We start from the raw sequence: 20,285 nt of genomic DNA on the forward strand, positions 1-20,285 counted from the left end.
TCTAGCCGCCGTCCGGTTATAGGATCAAAGTTCCAAGTGTGCCCCTGCCCAGACGTATTCGCCCCAGACGTCATTAACTCTGAATGCCCGCAAACCAAAGGCTCCGTGTGTTGTAGTGGAAGGATTCACTATACCTTTAACTGATGATGTTGTTGAGGATGATGGTTTCGCTGATGGTAGGTGTCCACGTTCCGCGGGCCACATACTGCTGTTGATTGCCATTTCCTCCAAAAGTTCTCTTGCTTGGGCAGATGTTTTCTTCATGAATAACCCTCCAGACATAGCGTCCAATGAACCTCTAATTGAAGGATTTAGTCCATTATAAAATGTTTGCATTAAAAGTTCAGCGGGCAATTGCTGGTGTGGGCATAAACGTTGAAGTTCTTTAAAACGTTCCCAAGCCTCATAAAGAGTTTCACTATCATTTTGAGAAAAAGACGTTAACTCTTTAATGACTCTTGCGGTTTTTGCTAAAGGGAAAAATTTTGATAAAAATGCTTGGGCTAATTGCTCCCAAGTCTCAATTGATGCGGCTGGCATAGAAGTTATCCATTCTTTGGCTCGATCCTTCAAAGTAAAAGGAAAAAGGCGAAGATTGATTGCTTCTACAGTCACATTTGGTATTTTAAAAGTGTCACAAATTTCTAAGAAATTTGTCAAATGGGTATTAGGATTTTCGTTAGGTAACCCGTAAAATGTTACATTATTTTGCAACATATTAAGCAGCGCTGGCTTAATTTCAAATTGATTTGCATTAATCTGGGGTCTAACTATACTATTTGTTACACCGGCCACTCCTGGCCTAGCGTAATCCATAAGTGTCGCCATTACTTCTGGCTCGGTAATTTTAGTTTTTATTGGGGTTTTGTTTTTCTTTTTATTTTCTCTCTTGTTCTTTTTAAGGGTCTTTTCAATTTCTGGATCAAAAGGGTCTGGTGACGTGCCCGAACTTCGAGAACTGCGCATGAACTTGAAATTTTTCACGAACCGAAACTACCTACAAAACAGAATTTTTGAAAAGCAAATATATTAGTAATTGAAAATAAATAAAATATAAAAGTTTGAATAAATATGAATAAACCTAGATTCGTAATAAAACACGAAAAATTTAAAATTTTGTTAAAAATTTTGGCGTTCCCCGGCAACGGCGCCAAAAACTTGTTGAGCGATTTCCGCAAGTGCACGGTATACACTTGTAGTAATAAAAGATATCGATCCCACAGGGAACGTTTTTTTAACAAAACTTATTTATAATCGGTTGAATTTTATTTTTAAAGGTTTATAATATGGAAAAATCGTTTAATCGGTTTTGGTTTTGAAATTGCTAGAATGAGAATTAGATTAGAGTATGAAAACATTAGAAAATATTCTGATTTAAGAATGAATTTGCAAAACAGGAGCGTTTAGTACTTTTTAAAAGTAAACTAATGTATTCGTTTGCATTAAGCAAAGAAACAACTTTAAACTTTGTACGAATTATAAAGATGAAATAAATGACGGAACCTCTAATTAATTGGCTTTGAACGCGACAAAACCCTTTCGGGATAGTTGCCCTTAATCAAATTAAAACTCTTTCGAGATGATAATTTGCCTAAGTGTTCAACAAAGTTTCCTTGTAAAGATTTGAATTAAATACGTTTTAATGAAAACACCAGCAGTCACTTTAGTGGATTGGTTACCATAAGTGCTGCATAACGATCTATCGAATAGAACAGACTTTATTAGATGAAATGTAAATTGATACAAGTTTACAGAGAACATGGAGCATTGAATTCTTCGACGGCGTGCAAGTGAATGGGTTGATCAATCCTTTCCTTGGGTTTCGTTAGAGTTTGTCAGGCTCAGGGGCGAATCCTCTCCTCAATATTCTCGCTGTAACTTCGTAATAGGGATACGGTCGGCCTCTACCAAAATGAAAACTAAACAGGAACAATGTCTAAACGTTACTGAATTTTGTTATTAATTTGTAAACAATGTGTGTACAGCATATTGCTTTGAACAGAAATGAACTTCTAATCTCTGAATCACTTGATTCGGAATTTCTGCATAAATTCTACACTAATTCTTTCTTCTATACATATCACATATATCATTCAACTCTCCATCAACTCTTTATTTATAGATGTTGAAGAGTCATGATTGAAGTGTCGTGTCCGTTGTGAAGGATCGTGTCCGCTGCGGAAGGACGTCTTTATCCACTCGAACAGTCATGTTTTGTTGAAAACGAAAGTGTGCAAAATGGCTTCCAAATCTCCTGCTCGTACCGAGATTTATCAAATTCACTACCGTGAATGGGGAAGCATCAAGTTGAGCTTCGGACGAAGGGAAGAAGTGGCTGAAGGCGCGTGTCGCGACCGTGAAAGAGGGGGGCCGCGGTCGCGGCACGCAGCTTTTTCTGAATTTCTGCTCTCGTTCGTGTCCTCGACTTGGCGTTATTAATTTTCGTCGTCTTCGACTCCTTTTGTAGGGCTTTTCTTCTATTTTTGAGCTCTTTTTACTCCTATTTGGATTTTACCAAATATTTATGTACCTTGCATGAAAGAAACATATTCGAGAGTAAAAGTATTCTAAATAGGTATAAATAGCATAAATTCGTAGCAATATTGATGTAATTATTGATGATATATTAGGTATATTTTGGACTTAACAGTAATCAAGTATTTTGGTGGGTAATCTGTTGATGATAAACATTGCACATTCAAAGGCATAAGACCAAAATTTCATAGGTAATTTAGCATGAGTAAGTAATGAAAGACCCGTTTCAACAATATGGCGATGCTTGCGTTCGGTGCAACCATTTTGTTTCGGTGTGTATGGACAAGACACTTTTTGATTGATCCCATTGGTACTAAGATAATTGGTTAAAGCCTGAAATTCACCCCCCCAATCTGATTGAAAATTTAAAATTGGTCGTTGAAAATATTTTTCAACCAATGTTCTGAATTTAATGAATACATTCAAGATTTCAGATTTATACCGCACAAAAAATAGCCAAGAGAATTTGCTAAAATGATCATAGAAAATAACAAAATAGCGATAATTGTCATGTGAATCAACTGGAGCAGGGCCCCAAACATCAGAACAAACCAATTCTAACGGATTAGAAGCAACGAATGTAGAAACAGGGAACGGTAAGCGATGTGCTTTACTAACACAACATGAATCACAAAAGGGAGCACATTTATTATCATCAAAGTCAAGTTTATTCAAAGCAATTGCTTTCTTAACAATGGGGAATTGAGCATGACCCAAACGGGCATGCCATAAAGAGAGACTAGTGTTAAAGGCTCTAATGCGATTTTGACTTGATGAAGGAAGCGACAGTGTGTAAAGTCCATCCTTATTCACCCCTCGACATATCTCCTTCTTTGTCTCCAAATCCTTCAAAACAAAGTAATTAGCAAAAAACTCAACCGAAATAGAATTTGATTGAGTTAGAGAAGACACAGAAAGAAGGTTATTAACAGTGTTAGGAACATGGAGTATATTTCGAAACTTTAGAGGAATATTGGAAATAGGAAAATCAGATTTACCAATATGAGAGATAGGAATTGTGGATCCATTACCTACTACAACTTGCTCGGGACCGTCATATTCAGTGTGAACATGGAGGTTGTCCAAATCAGCTGTTAAATGATGCGTTGCGCCAGAATCTAGGAGCCAATCAGTGGATGAAGGGTTGGAGGTGGTGGCCATATTAGAGGACGGTTTAAGAGAACCCCTGGTATTGCGATTGAATTTTGGTGATGGACACTGTCTAGCAATATGTCCTGATCCTTTACAATTGTGACATGTGAGAGTGGAGACATCAAGTGGAGCTGAATTTGTGTAACTGTTTCTACTGTAATTATTTGGGGCAGAGAAACCCCGATTGGATCCATAATTAAATTGACCGCGACCGCGGCCCCGTGGCCTGTTGTTTGAACGGGCAGAATAATGAACGGAGGGAGTAAAGCTTGATGGAGCTGTGACTCGAGAGAGCTGTCGCTCCTCACTATAAAGCAAGCCAGTTAAGTCTTCAAACGCAATAGATTCCAGACGAGCTTCTATTGCACGAGTGAAAGGCCGATAAACATCATTCAGGCCATCCAAAATTGCACCAACTAAATCATCGTTACTTACAGGATTTTGAATAGCAGAGAGCTCGTCACTGAGAGATTTGGCCCGTAAAAGATAGGCAGAAATATCATCGTTCTCTTGATGTAAATTATGAAGACGATTCTTCAATTCACGGATCTGTGACTTCGATCCAGTGGCATAGGCTTTAGCCATCTTTTCCCAGGCGGCTGCTGCAGTTTCAGCCCCAATAACTTGGGAAATTACGCCCAATGAAAGAGAAGAGATGAGCAAACTGAGGACCTGTTGGTCCTTTTGCTCCCAAACTTCGAACGCCGGATTGTCTGCTCCGGTTTGTAATTTCTTGGGCGGCGGTGCAGAAGTTGCATCAACATGATGTCCCAACTTCTGACCTTTCAAAATAGGCAGAACCTGTGTCTTCCGCAACAGGTAATTGGAGGTAGTTAATTAGTGATACCATGGAGATAATTAATTGAGCGATTGAAAGGAGAAATCCCAGGGAAAAATTAAAATTCAGAGTTGTGAAACCTCAGAACTGCTCTGATACCATGAAACAATCATGATTCTCCAGTGATTTGGTATTGATAGAGTTTGTGCTTAAATAAGATTTACAAGATAGAATCGGTTACAACAATAATTCTAAAGATACAGGGAGTAAATCAAGCTAACAATATCTGACTAAATCAAAGACTAATTCTAATATGTATATTTACAGATATATCATCTAACAATATTAGCTACCTAAACTAGATTAAAGTGTAAACATTTAAACTTTTTCAGAAAAATTATATACTTTGTTAAAAGGATTAATAAGTTTTAAACAAGTTAAATTGGTAAAATGAATATTCTAAAAGTATAAAAAAGCAATTGAATTTTTTTAGATAAGTATAAGCGGTTAGGTATCTTAAGCTTTAATTATTAATTACATTCAACAACTCTCTCTCATCCGTCTTTTTCTCCTCTCTTTTTTCTCATGGTTTCTGTTGAATTAGGGATTCTTTTTCCAATCAACATTCGAAATTTATTTACAAATATACATCCATTTTAATCATGGAATTGGGATGCCGTAAAGGGATTACTTTATCAATCTTCCATTATCCAAAGATTTTCAACAAAAAAAATTATTATGAGGAAAGTTGGTATGTTATTACTAATGGACGTATGAGGAATCTCATTCTTATAGATTGGATTTGTAGAGGACTAGAATGGAAGAGGTAAACTTGACACATAGGAACCAATTGCAGCATGTCTCCATACTTCTATCAAATTCAAGTGGATGTCTTGAGTTGTATAATTAATGAAAGAAAAACCTAACTAATGATATCATTGTTATTGTTTAACTAAATGTTAAATGTGTTTTAATGTTTTTTTATCTGAGTCCATTATTATTAGGCAAATTAGAAAGAGGTGTGGTGTGCTTTGGGTATGGTAAGTAGTAGACATGTGGTGAAGAAGTTTTGTGATGAAAAGACACGTACATGGAAGATGTGGAGTGCAATGGATATTTAGAAATTCTTGAAGGAGGACATGTATATGTGATGAGAAGACACATGCATGGAAGATGTGGAGTGCTCTGAATTGAAACAATCGTGATTCTCCAGTGATTTGGTATTGATAGAGTTTGTGCTTAAATAAGCTTTATAAGATAGAATCGGTTACAACAATAATTCTAAAGATACAGGGAGTAAATCAAGCTAACAATATCGGACTAAATCAAAGACTAATTCTAATATGTATATTTATAGATATATCCTCTAACATTCCCCCTCAAATTAATGGCGGAGCCACTGTTAATTTGTCGCGAAGATGTTGAAACCGAGCCTTGGAGAGTGGTTTGGTGAGGATGTCAGCAATTTGATCAAGGGTGGGGACGTAACCAACCCGAAGCTCTTTCTTGGAGACTTTGTCACCAACAAAATGAAATTCAATCTCTAAGTGCTTAGATCTGTCATGAAAAATTGGGTTAGCAGTTAAATATGTTGCACCAAGGTTATCACACCATAAAACAGGTATTGTGGAATTGGAGATGCCGATTTCATGCATGAGCTTTTTCAACCAAAGCATTTCAGAAGCAAGACTAGCAAGAGCACGATATTCAGCTTCGGTGGAGGAGCGAGAAACAGTAGTTTGCTTACGTGACCGCAAAGATACAAGATTAGGACCAACAAACACCGCATAGCCAGAGGTAGATTTTCGATCATTAACGTCTCCTCCCCAATCTGCATCACTATAACCAACCAGAACCCGTGTCTTCCACAACAGGTAATTGGAGGCAGTTAATTTGTGATGAATTTGTGTGGTGAAGGAAGCGAGAGGAGCGGAATTGGATGAAGCCATGGAGATAATTAATTGAGCGATTGAAAGGAGAAATCCTAGGGAAAAATTAAAATTCAGAGTTGTGAAACCTCAGAACTGCTCTGATACCATGAAACAATCATGATTCTCCAGTGATTTGGTATTGATAGAGTTTGTGCTTAAATAAGCTTTACAAGATAGAATCGGTTACAACAATAATTCTAAAGATACAGGGAGTAAATCAAGCTAACAATATCTGACTAAATCAAAGACTAATTCTAATATGTATATTTACAGATATATCCTCTAACATGAATAAGTTGAGAAACTAAGAGTAAGGCTATAAACCAACTCTGAATCTAATTCTCTTTCTTCTTCTTTTTCTGTTTTTGCTTGAGATTTTGTTATAGTATCTGAGCAAATACATTTCCCCATAAAAATCTTAGTCTTTCTCATTGGTTTTGCATTCTTCAAACTTGATTCATGTTTGTTGTCTACCATCTTTCTTTCAAAAATGTCTTACATTGCGGTAGTAGCCGGAGAAAATTGCGGCAATAAGGATAACAATCTTAATCAAGAAGGAAATTTTCTCGCATCTCTCTATATATAGTAGGTACATCTCCATGGGTAGTTCCATATAGCTTGCGAGCAATACCTTAGGTTTGTCAATAGTTTTGTTCAGTCTTACTTGCTCTACTTTCTAAAAAACACAAAATCCTAAAAAGTCCAAGAAAAAATAACTTTCTCTCTTATTTCATAAAAGAAAAATCACACTTTTTTACTCTAAATTATACACAGTATTATAATATTTTCCATTTAGCCAAATATTTTCCTCATTAATACCTAAACTAAACCTTCTTTAGAACCCATGCAAAAGACCTTTTGATTATATTTTGGTTAGACTAGCAAGTGATAGAGACTAAGAACTAGACGCCATTACTTATCACAATACTTGTAATGAATTGAGTGTTAAATTTTAAACCTTTAGTGAAAAGTAAAGATTAAAGGCTACAAGAAAAGAAAATCCTTGAGATATCACCTTATGAGGTTGTACACTAGTTCATACTTTCAAATATGGGATGTATTGAATAATGTAATACTTTTGAGAAAACCTTATTTTGTTCAAGTTCATCTATGTCGTATGATTTACATAAGTTGAGATTATTGAATGTCAGTGAAATAAGTCTTATCAAAGTTATAAGCTACATGGCTTGTTTGATTTCAAATTTTATTTTGAATCTAACACTTCCTTCAAGACAAGGAATGTTCAAAATGTGACCAAGTTGTTATAACCATTTATATAATATTTTAACTCATTGTTTTATGTTATTTTTTAGTGGTTTGTCAATGTTTGTCCCTAGTTTTGAGTGATTTGAGGTGTTTTTGGAAATAAAACAAAGTAATTAGATAAATCTTCCAATAGACTGCTCGACCAGCTGACTGTAATTCTAGAATAAGAAGAAAAACTAAAATCTGCCTAAAAACTTCAAAACCTTCCTTACTAAATGCTAAATCAATTATAGCAAGAAAAAGAAGAATCCTTAAAGGTTGGGGACATATAAATATGCTTAAAAAGACTCCAAAACCTTCCTTAATTATTTCCAAATCAATTATGGCAAGATAAAGCATCAATATTAAAGACAAGCTAGACATTTTAGGTGGTTTTTATATAAATAAGAGCCCCAAAACTCCTATAAATAGGGAGCTTTGCTAGTTTGTAGGTCTATGCTCCAAACACCATTTTTACATCATGTGTAGCTCATTTTCATTATCTTTAGCTTTCAATTGCATTGGTGGTTATAAATTATTTTATTCATTTCAGATCTAGTTCTTTTTTTATTATAGCAAGGGTTAAACTAACCCATAGTTTAGACCTTGCAAAACTCGACTTTGCTTTCTATTCACCTTGTGTTCTCAATATACTATTATATTAAAGTTCATATTTTCTTTCATCTACATCTTCTTCCATTTCTAGATTTCATTTAATATATTGTGGTCAGACAGGCATCCAAATCTGAGTACTATAGGATGTGAAAATCTTTGAGGATGCATCCCCAACTCGGAAAACTTTTCAGTATACATTTAGCCAGAAATGAGACAAATAGCAGAAAACAATGTGAAGAACAATGGTCTAGAGAGAGAGAGGAAAGTTAATACTTACATGAGTGGTGCTGGGAGGAGAAAACTCAACCTCGTAGGTTGGGTCTCCCTCAAAGTAACAAGTGTAGGGAACCCCTAAAATGTTCATATGGGACATGTGTCACTCGAAGGTGGTAACTAGTGAGCCTAGGGCGCAACTCTTCGGAGCACAACCCATTCCTGCAGGAGGACCTCTTGAACTGCCAGACATACCACAACCTCCACCAGATCAGCCTGTGAACGGCCTTGTCTTCCTCATCTTCAACCGAGGACAAAAAAAAAGGGATGCTCTAATGAGGTAAAATATATGTGTATGTGTCTGATTAATGCAATACCACTCATCCTATTAGCGGCAACTGAAGGACCAGCAATGAAAGGTTCTGGAATGGGAGCCATGATCCTCTATCGAGTATGGAGAAGGCTCTTACAGAAGGCATGATAAGCACCCTCCACAATGGAGATTTTCACACTAAACCGGTAGAGACCAAGATCATCCTTCCCAGAAGCCTAGAGATCCACATCATATGATGTCGCTTCCTTGGGATATGTTGTTGATATTCGGGCTTGTGGGAGGGATCAATCTTGGTATCTACCGGATTGGCACGGAGATCTCTAGTGTGGACGGTGGTGCAAATAACGCGCTGTCCGTTTGGTCGAAGGGCCAGACGATTGCGGCGGACAGGTCGGCCCTGGGGCCGACCTGCACGTCGCAACTATTCTGTCCTACAGCCAAACGGACAAACTGTTCCGTTTAGGCCAAATCGGGTCCGAAACAAATTTTTTTCAAAAATAAATTAATTCGGGCCGCCCGTGGGCAGGCTCAAATTATTAAAAAAACTTAAAAAATGATAAATTGAGTATATTAAAAAATGCGTTATTTGCTTATATATTTATTTTTTTTGTTTTACAGGATGATATTGATGAGGCCCGTTTTGGACACAGATATACAAGGACATGTGTTGTGAATGCCTCTGCCTGGAGGCAACAGATGGAGCAGATGATGATGGGGGATGCCCAGAGGGCACAGACTGAACACGACGAGCATGTTAGACGTGAGGAGATGGCAGATGCTATGGAGATGGAGGGAGATGACTCTATGGCTCCTCAGAGTGCTTCTTTTGTGTGAGTACCTCCTTAGACAGTGATGAGGGGTCGTGACAGACGTTTTGCTTCTACAGCAGGGTCGTCTTTGGGTGAGAATTTTAAATTTTGTTATTATTATGTGATTTATTCGTGATTAGTAGAAAATATACGAATATTCTGAAATGAGTTTACTGTAATTTCAGGTAGCAACAAGCACTCGATGAGTGCTGGAGAGGATGACTGGATCGTGAAGACCCTGGTTCCTAAGGGTCCATCTGATGGTGTTGTGATCCTGAGCTTTCTAGGACATATTGCCCATGCTATCTGGAGCGGGCAGGATAGGGGCCTCCTCAAGTGTCAGACACGCTTAGTCTATCGTGGGAAGTTGTGTGTATGGCACGGTGGCGCTTCTAGAGAGATCCAGATGCGTATTGCGTCATCTGGATTGTCCCATTTACCAGGTATCATGTATGCCCACATCGATGCGCCCCTGATTGCGGGTTTTGTGGAGCGGTGGCAGCTAGACACGTCATCATTGCACATGACGTTTAGTGAGATGAGCATTATGTTGCATGATGTGTGGCAGATTTTGCGCATCCCCATCGATGGGGCTATGGTGACTGCTGAGGCGAGTATTGAGGAGCTTCAGTCTTGTGTGATGGAGTTGTTTGGTATGACTCGGGATGAGTTGCTAAACGGTCACTACTTTAATGACGGTATACGATCGGCTTCCATCCTGGAGTATTGTCAAGGAGATCAGATTCTTGATGCACAGGCTACAGCTTGGACATTTCTTATGCTCGGTTGCACATTGTTCGTGGACAAGACTGGTGACCGCATTTGACTTTCCTGTCTGTTGGAGGTACATGACTCGGTAGCTGGAGCCATTGGACTCTCGTGGGGCTCAGCTGCACTAGCATATCTATACCGTCATCTAAGTATTGCTAGCAGAGGAGATTGTGGGCAGATCACGGGTTGTCAGCTGACATTGCTTCAGGCATGGATTTATGAGTACTTCCCGTACTTCAGGCCTCAGCGGGAGGGAGTTACATTAGATCCGGAGCTTCCAAGGGCTTGCATGTGGCCATCTATAGTGTTGGAGAAGAGTGATGATAGGCTGAGATCATATCGCGCCGGGCTTGATAGATTGACTACTGATGAGGTATAATTTCCATTTAATTAAATAAACCAAATTCATTACTTGTACTATTTGTATGTTAATGTTGTTGTATACGTCATTAGGTGATGTGGATGTCGTATGGTCCTGATGCCATTACGGATACCCCTAGGACGACATACGCCGGATGGATACGTTACAGGGATGTGATCGAGCCGTACATGCTGGGGAGATGCCTTCACCAGCTCGGTTACGTGCAGACCATACCCAGACCGATCTTGAGGCCGTTGAAGTCCGTACGTCCTTGGTCTAGCTTGAAGTATCGGGTAGAAGTGCCCGCCGATATGGCAGAGGATCTTTGGACCTCGTTTCCTGAGGCGGGCATGCTTGTATTGTCTCGGTTCACTCTAGCACAGACTCCTTCGGACTGTGACGAGCAGTACATGGCGTGGTACTACCTGCATTCACACCCTCAGCTACTGCCAGAGATGCCTGCACCCGGACCGACCATTCATACTCGCTCGAACAACGAAGTGGCAAGTGATTTAAGTTTTAATCAACTGATTTACAATTATCAAATTATACTAAATGAAATGATATTTATTCATTTTGAGGTTTTTCTTTTGCTAGTGGGTTAGCCGTTTCGCTAACTCGGGAGAAGGTGCATTGCAGGTGATGGATGCTTGGCATTCGGCTTCATAATTGGAATTCCATATGAAATTGGATGGCTAACTTAGATCCTCGGGATTTTCGAACTCCATTGCAGCATGACTTTGCAAGCTTCTTTTAGGAATTTGCTGACAATAAGTGAGACAGAGTTCATAAGCACAATTTGGACATCTGCGGTGTAAATTGGCAATTGAAGTTGCACAATGGTCTCCTTCCTCCAATTTGTTTCCCCATGCAGATTCTCTCCATCCATTGCAAACGTACACCTACAGACCATTGTGACGAATTATGAGCACATCCTGCAAGGCCATTGGAGTGTACTGCAAGAAAAAACAAGGGAAGTATTGAGAACATTAAATAATCAGTTTAAGGTCTCCTCAAAATGAATCCCCTATATACATAAGAAGGTCCCAAGATGACACTGGAAAAAGGGATTGACCTCGAAAAAGGGATTATTAGGCTTGAAAAAGGAATCCTAGTATATAATACACCTTCGTTTTCTTAATTACTTGTTAGTTTCTTTTTTTTTTAAAGTATGAAACGACAAGATTGAATATATTATGGATCCTTTAAAATTCGCCAGAAAAACCAATTGGCATCCGGAATATTAAGAATGTCCCATTATCTTGCTTAATTATTATTAAGCCTCTAAGAGTGGATTTCAGCAAAGTTCAATAAGGACCACAAAAACCAATTTCAGGAGGCCAAAAGATATTATATTAGATAAAGAAAAGGAACCAAAACAAAATAAGAAAACATATAATAAATTTTATATATGCTCAAATGTATAAATATAAAAATGCAGGTGTTTATATAAATTTAGGCCTCTAAACCGATCAAAAAATACAATGAGCCAATCAATAAAACCAAGTGTTGCCAAACAAAAATTAATGGTTAACATAAACAAGAAATTAGAAATTCTAAACCTCAACTTACTTGCAACCAATAGTTATTGTTTTCGCCGGCCACGTTTTGCAATCAGTGCTACAATATCCTTTTTTTACTTTGGAAGATGTTGACTTCTGTTTTTCACCATTACTTTTCCTGCACCCATTCTCAAATATAATCAGCTAATTTATCAAAGAATGCTTGCCGAATTCTATTTTGAGATTTGATGAAAAGGATTACTCATTAAAGATAACATTTACTATTTACAATTCATTAAACATAAAACTTAGTATACTATGATGATATTCAAATTAAATGATACAATACTACCACTAGTGATGGTTTACAATTCAACAAACACCTCAAGACATTTGGAATAAACAATTGTAAGATGGTAAAAAACCTGTCATCTGTGGGAACCATCACTATGGTTGTACGGCGGCTGCTCAATTCGGTTTCCTGGTTTGAAGAAAGTAGGTAGAAATCAGGCCTTCTTTTTCTGCATTTTTTGTCAGCCAGAAAACAAATAAGAATAACTGTTGCATCATACAAAATTAAACAAACAAGAAAACAGATAAGAATAATTGTTTGCTCATACAATCATATGCACATCAAAATTAAACAAAAACTAAGAACTGGGTTCATATCAAGTGTAAAAACTGGAAGAATCCTCATCGTGGAATACCCAAATCCAGAAAGAAGAGAAAGCAAACAGCTAAATGAAAAACGAATTAGGGGTACCAAAGCCTTAGTCTTCAAGATGGAATACCCAAATCCTCATCGCGGCATTATCTTCTTTTTTGCCTTTTACTGTTTGGAAATTCTGAATCAAAATGGTTTGTGATCGGTGAGATCCCACCCAAACCTCTCATTATATGCTTGAGAACAGGGAAACAAATTGCTGCGGCGGCTGGAGTTGAAGAAGTCTGAGGCAATATAGAAGAAAGTCTGGATATTTAGGGTTTCAAGGAAGCCCAATGGTCAACCCCCTTTTGGGTTCGGCTATTTACACAATCAATTTAGACTTAATACATTTGTACTTTTGTACTTATTTAAAAAAACAAAAATCAATGGTTAATGTAATTTGAAAAATAAAAATCTACATACTGTGTGAACTTTTTAAATTGACCAATTTACATTTTAAAAATATCTATTTACCTTTTAAATTTTTTAACTTGACAAATTAACATTTTAAAATCTATATACATATATATATAAAACTATCTATTTATCTTTTAAATTTTTTTAAAATAATCTATTAGTTCCATACACATTTTAACTTTTCAAACTATTTCAAAATCACTCTTTATTTCATTATGTAAATTTTAAAAGGTTTTTTTTTTTTGAGAAACAAATTTTAAAAGGTTAATACGATACTTTAAACAGACTCAAGGATAAATTGACTATTTTAAAAGTTACGGGGGATAATTGATTTTTTTGGAGAAATTCAAGAGTGATGTATCAATCTTTAGTTTAAATAAAATTTATAAGGTCTATGTTTGATAAAGAACTTTTCGAAGTAAAATTATAACTTTGAGCAACTTCCAGCATCGATGCTTGTATAAATTTTTTAAATCAACCCTTACACAATATAATACCATAAAAGCTAATAATATTAATCAGAAAATACTATGCCATTTTCCCTTTCACATGACACAAGGTACATGACAGACATTTGTTTTAGTATCGTGTGAATATTTTTCGTGACAGTATTTTAGCTGTATGTCATCTGAAAGCGAAATAAAAAATGCGCTCCATTCTCAGATGACATTACTATTACATAATCCCGTCATCCAAAGAAAACGCGCGTTTTCGTTAAATTTCACTTACTCAACAGATGACACTTCTAATAAATGAATGTCATTGTTTGGCGAAAACAAAAAAGCAGCAAATGAAATTTCACTTACGCGGCCAATCCCTAAATTTTAGGCGCTCTTTTTTTACTAGAATTTCAGCTGATATATAAACCCTCTCTCTAATCCCAAACCCCAGTTTAGGTTACGCAAGAGCTTCATCCCTCTCATCCCTCTCTATCTCCATGGCTGATTTGAACATGCAATCACTGGCTGAGCTATAAACACGGTACTGGTAAGTATCTATTGATTTTCGTTGTTCCTTACTCTCTCTTTTCCTCATCCGATTTACTTTTGTGTATGTCGATTTCAGCAGTTGGAATAAGGATCTATTGATTTCAGAGCTATGATTTAAAGGGTTAGATCTCTCGCTTAGATACTGATTTTATTGTATTCATTGTTAGATTCACCGCTGAAATTCTTGGGTAATTATTTTTTTTTACCTAGGGCAATACAGTGCCGGTTGCTGAAGATGTTCTAATTTCTTTTTATTTGAACATAATATTTACAGGGATAGTAAAAATGCTACATGCGAAGGCTGACTGAAGATGTTGTCATTCAGTTATTGTGTTTAGCATATGGGAAGATTTCTTTAACTTATTGAATATATATTGTTGTTATGTTGGTTTGAACTGATTGGTTGCAAGTATTAAAGGGTAAATTTAGGCTAATTGCATGTACTGATATGGCTTGCAAATGATAAGATATATATAAGTTGTATGCTTGTTATCGCATTTTTTGGAGCTTTCTCTCTCCTAACCAAACAACACCCAAATGATCTCAAAACGAAAATTTTCAAGAATTAAAGTTCCTTAGAATATCATTAACGCTTTGGATTTTTTTTTTTAGCCGTCATGAGTCATTTTGAAAGGTTAAGTGGCCACCGTTGTTAAAAAATATAAAGTCCAATGGCCATACCGGGAAGAAATGAAGTTCAATGGCTATAATGTGAAAATGGGTAAAGTTCAGTGGCCATGGGTGCAATTTACCCATATAAGTTAGAATTTAGATTTCTCTTGGGAATTAAGGATCACTTTAGTTTTAAGTTGGCTAATATGATCAATTGAGTCCAAAATTAAATTTACTTATCAACTTAACCATTTAACTTGACTGAGTATTTAACTTCCACATTAGAACTTCTAAACATGGTTATCGAAAAATTGAAATAGCTTACTGTATTTTTCCAAGTTGTTTATAAATGTATTAGTAACAAAATAAACATTTTAGTCATTTTGACAAAAAAATCCAGATTACTCCTAAGTGAAAGACTTAATTGTTGATATTTTAGCAACCCCAGCTTCTAAAATTTTGTGGCTTCAATCATTACTTCCACAAATTGGCTTTCAATCATCTCAATCACTAGTTTTGTGGTGTGATAACTTGGGAGCAATTTATCTTATCGCCAACCCAATTTTTCATCATTGATCAAAACACCTCTAAATTGATTTGGACTTTGTTTCCGATAAGGTTGCACACACAGAATTAAAAGTTTCTTAAATTTCCAATCATATAGTTGTCATTTTCGGCAAATTATTAGAAGCCCTGGGTTCTCTATGTCAAATGGAGGACCTTCCATACATATTTTGACACGTGTAACATGGACCCACGTATATTGGAAGAGGCCCCACTATTTTAATTATTATTTGGGATCACAATACATGTGTCCAAATGTGAATTGGGGTCCTCCGAGTGACATGAAAGACCCGGTGTTTAATATAAGAACTCGTCATTTTCACTAAGCCACTACCAAAGACTTGAGGGGGACTGATAAGGGTTTACCAAGTCAAGCCTTAGCGCACCAAATTTGTGGAGATTTTAGTAAATAAATAATTAACTAAATATCATGTGTATTCTGTATTTGAAATAGTCTAGATTTATTTGAAATTTAAATTAGTCTGTTATAACTAATCATATGTATTCTCCTTTAAAGGCTTGATGCTTCTCTAATGAAAATTACATTGAGATATGAACTTTACAAGTATGACCTATCATTTCCTCTTTCATCAATTTTTACAGTAAGATTTCAATGTTAAAAATTATGTTTATAAATAATTATTAAACTCTGTCTAAATTAATATTAATCACATATATAAATAATAATTTAATAAACTAAAATCATTCAAAATTGCAAAAAATAGCACATATTATCAGGGTTTTTTTTTCAGTCACGGCTTTTCAATAGCATTAGGATAATGAGAGGCCCGAAAATTTAATTTATTTCACAATATATGTCTTAACAATAAGAGTAAAGTAAAAAAAATAACAGACTTATAGGGGTATCGTTCCCCAAATGGCTCCCTTCTGAAATAAATATATAGCCACAAATCAACGTCTCCAAGTTTTTAAATATTGAGACTGCAATTTTTGAAATGGCCAAGCCACATCTTTTGCATTTGACTTTAACAATAATATAGTTGCTAAATGTTTTCTCAAAAGTTACATCTTTATTTTGTTTATCTTGGTTCAGACAAAAATTACATAAATCCTAATTTATAAAAAAATTAGAATATAAAGACTAGCATCGTAGGGCTCTAAAATAATATGTATTATGAAATTACTCATGTTACTTTTTCTGAAATTACAACATTACCTAAATATTTTATTACAATGTGCATGGATAAATAGTCAATCTAGCTTTTCCTTTTCTACTGACTTGTTTACATTAAGAGACTAACAAATGGAGCAATCAGTTGAGATAGATTTTAGGAATTATTTTAAAGTGCTTTAGGATGTTTGGAAGTTAGTTTAGAAATACTAGAAGTAAATAAGTTGCTTAAAGCCATGAACAAAGACAATGAAAAAACAAAATAAGCCTTCTACTAGTGTTCTGACTTATTATCTTAATCTGAAATTCTGATTCTTACATATTGAAGTTATGTATTCTTCCTCCAAATCTAATTTTGATATGGTGTATATAGGTTCTTCACCTTAACAAAATTCTTCAAATGGAAACAATTCTGATGACAAAACAGACTGCTTCAAATATAAGGAATTTATACCTTTACTTATAGATAATACATATAATAGGGTTTCTACTTCAAAAGAATTTGATATGGCTTCATCTTCCAATAAAGAGGTGAAGATTTATCTGAATTGCAATTTTTCAAGAAACCCTTCTTTTCAAAGTCAAAATCTAATTGCAGTTATTGGAGAAATGAAAGATGAATGCGGCAGTAAATACAAAATTTGTGTTTTCTCTTTAATAAAACTATTGGAAATGGTTTGTGAACATTTCTTGCTTGTAAATACTAATTCTATAAATGTGTCGTACTCCAAAATGCCCAAGATTCATTAATCCCTAGCCATTTTAAAGAAACTGAAAAAATGAAGAAGGTAATGGTGCCCAAAAGTCTAGAGTCTTCAAAGGTAAATTATGCTCTGGTTCATGGCAATAATTCTGAGTCCAGAGACAGAAATGGAACTGTACATGCAGCTCGAGCTACTAATCTAGTACCAACTAAAGGCAAACACGTGCCTTTAGTGGTAACTGAAAGTTCTCATGCTTTTGAGAAACTGCTAACTGAAATCATCAAGAGAAATCAAGTCTGGTCGCAGTCAACAAATAATATACAATACCAGCTGCTCTGCTGCAAAATTTTCTTAGGATGATTCTAGCACTCCTTCTGATGATTACCATGATGACTATGATGACGAGGACATAGATGATGATGCACTTTCTGTTAAACCCATAGAAATATCTCATTTATCTCCATGATATTACTCGAGGAGAAGAAAGTGTAGAAATTCTCATAGGCTGCAATTGGTTTGAAAGTATTTACTTTATTTCATCAAGTTTGACCTGGGAAACCAAAGCTTAAATTAATTTAATTCTACCACAACCACATATATAGTTATTATCTAATAACTTATTAACAATTTAATCAAATAACCTTAGATCTTTAACCAATTAAACTAATAGATTACCGTTAAAATTCGGAATTTTAGTTCTTAAACAAGCAAGAATTTGGCTTTTTTTAAGAACAGTGACTACTTTGATAAGTGTCTTCCATTTTTTCTACCTTCAACAAATTCTGTTGAAAAACAAGAGTATATTGAAACAATTTCTCTTAAAAACCAAGAGTATATTTTATGCAATTTTTTGATTAAAGACTGGCGTGAGGGGAGAGAGACTCTGACGGACATCCCAACGAGGCTGGCACCCCCACCCTAGCCCTCAAAAACCCAAAGCCGAATTTATTAAAAAGAATAAAAAATAAAGAATGTTACAAAGGATAGAAAACTAGGAAAAACGGAAGATAGTTCTCCCGGTCAGATTACATAAAAACTCCGCAGAGCAGAAGTCCGGAATGCTGTCCCACCACGAAGTTTGCTGCGATTGACGACCAAAGTTTGCAAGGAGATCCGCAACACAATTTCCCTCTCTGTAAATGTGTGAAACTGTCACTGTCATGGAGGCCAATTGATCCAAGCAGACTAACCAGGACTGTCTGATTGACCAAGGAACATCACTAGCGCGATGCCGAAGTAGATGCACAATGAAAGTTGAATCACTCTCCACCCATAGTGGATGCCATCCTTTTTTATAGGCCATATCAATTGCGTATATTGCTGCCGGGAGCTCGGCGCTATTGGCAAATGCGTTGTCTAGTGGATAGGCGAATGCTCCTTCGAAGATACCATTCTGCGTCCGGAATATCCCGCTGCAGCCAGCCGCCCCTGGGCATCCGACAACGGATGCGTCCGTGTTGACCTTTACCCACCCCTCTGTCGTAGGCTGCCAACACACCGGAAGGATACGGGGTGCCCTATGAGGACACCTAGGCAGATTCATCTCTCGCAGTATATGAAGCTCAACCTCCGAGTTCCACATCCCACCATGGTCAAGAGCGCCTCCCTCTCGAGTGGAACCCCACAAGCGCCTAAGAGCGAAGAACAAATTTGGCGTATCTCCCTCGAAGATTGCCTTATTTCGGGTTGACCAAATGATCCAGATTCCATTAACCACTGCTAAAGCCCAAAGATCCGCAATCTCATTACTGAAATGCTGTTTAGAAGCTTCTGTAATCAGCAAACACACACTCGAATCTGTACAGATTCGCCTGCCAAACAAAGCCCCGATCCCTTGCCAAATCTGCTTGGAGAAATTATAGGAGACAAACAAATGATCTGGTGTTTCAGATTCAACCCCATAAAGAGCGCATTTGGAGACCAATACCATACCACGGCGAATCGGGCGATAATGAGTTGGTAAAAAGCCAAGAGCCTCTCGCCAACAGACAAGCGAGTGCGAAGGGGCGATGAATGGATGCCAAATAAATCGACTCCAAGGTCGAGGAGGAGGAGCAGGCCTTAACCAAACATAAAATAGTTTAGCAGTGAATTTACCATGAACCGCGGGCTCCCAGATACAGACATCCTCCTGTTCCTGGCTTCGCTTTATACCCTGAACCCTATCCAGAACCTCTTGCAGAAGGTCATGAAGTCCCTCCCAACCAGTGTCAGTTAGAAAATCCACGACAGACGACTTGCACCTGGTTTGAGCCTTAGCGTCCAGACCGACTTGATTTGCTAAATTTGGTCGAATCCAATTCCTGTTCCAAAAATTTGGATTCATCTGCTTCCCTATCCACCAGAAGCTATGTGCTCTCAATACCCCAAAAACGCTTCTAGTTGAACCCCAAACAGCAGAATTAGTAACTGTTCGAGGGATACCAGCTGCACTGATAAACCTAGACCTTAAAAGCACAAAACAAGCAGAATTATCCTGCATAATTCCTCAGGCCATCTTACCAAGCAGCGCCAGGTTCATGGTGCCCAAATCCTTGATTCCAAGGCCGCTGTCTCTGAAAGAATGACAACAATCCTTCCAATTCACAACAATAGATTTCCATTTGTCAATAGAGCCCGTCCATATAAAGTTTTGAATACACTTGGTCATATGCTTGAGCAGGGCAGCAGGCCATTTATAAATCATGAAAGAGTGAATAAAGCTGCTGTTTATCACAGAATTACTAACATCAATCGCCCTGCCATTGACAGGCTATTGCCCTTCTAAGGAGTGAACTGTGCCAGAATTTTATCCCTGATGCCAGCAAGGTATCTACTTCACGGCATCCCAAAGAAAGGAGGCACCCCTAGGTATCGAAAAGGAAGGTAACCGCGCTTCATTCCAACCATATCAGAGAGACGCAGACCACGCCTGT

General features: G+C 36.9%; 1 non-coding gene across 1 annotated transcript; it reads left to right on the forward strand.

The window, feature by feature from the left end:
• Positions 1–353: 353 nt before the first annotated feature.
• LOC136234559 (small nucleolar RNA R71) lies at positions 354–459 on the forward strand. The gene has a single exon (XR_010691429.1). It is a non-coding gene; the product is annotated as a small nucleolar RNA R71 (small nucleolar RNA).
• The last annotated feature ends 19,826 nt before the right edge of the window (positions 460–20,285 follow it).

This window comes from Euphorbia lathyris, chromosome 6 (assembly GCF_963576675.1).
Source record: "Euphorbia lathyris chromosome 6, ddEupLath1.1, whole genome shotgun sequence".
In the NCBI taxonomy this organism is placed as follows: domain Eukaryota; kingdom Viridiplantae; phylum Streptophyta; class Magnoliopsida; order Malpighiales; family Euphorbiaceae; genus Euphorbia; species Euphorbia lathyris.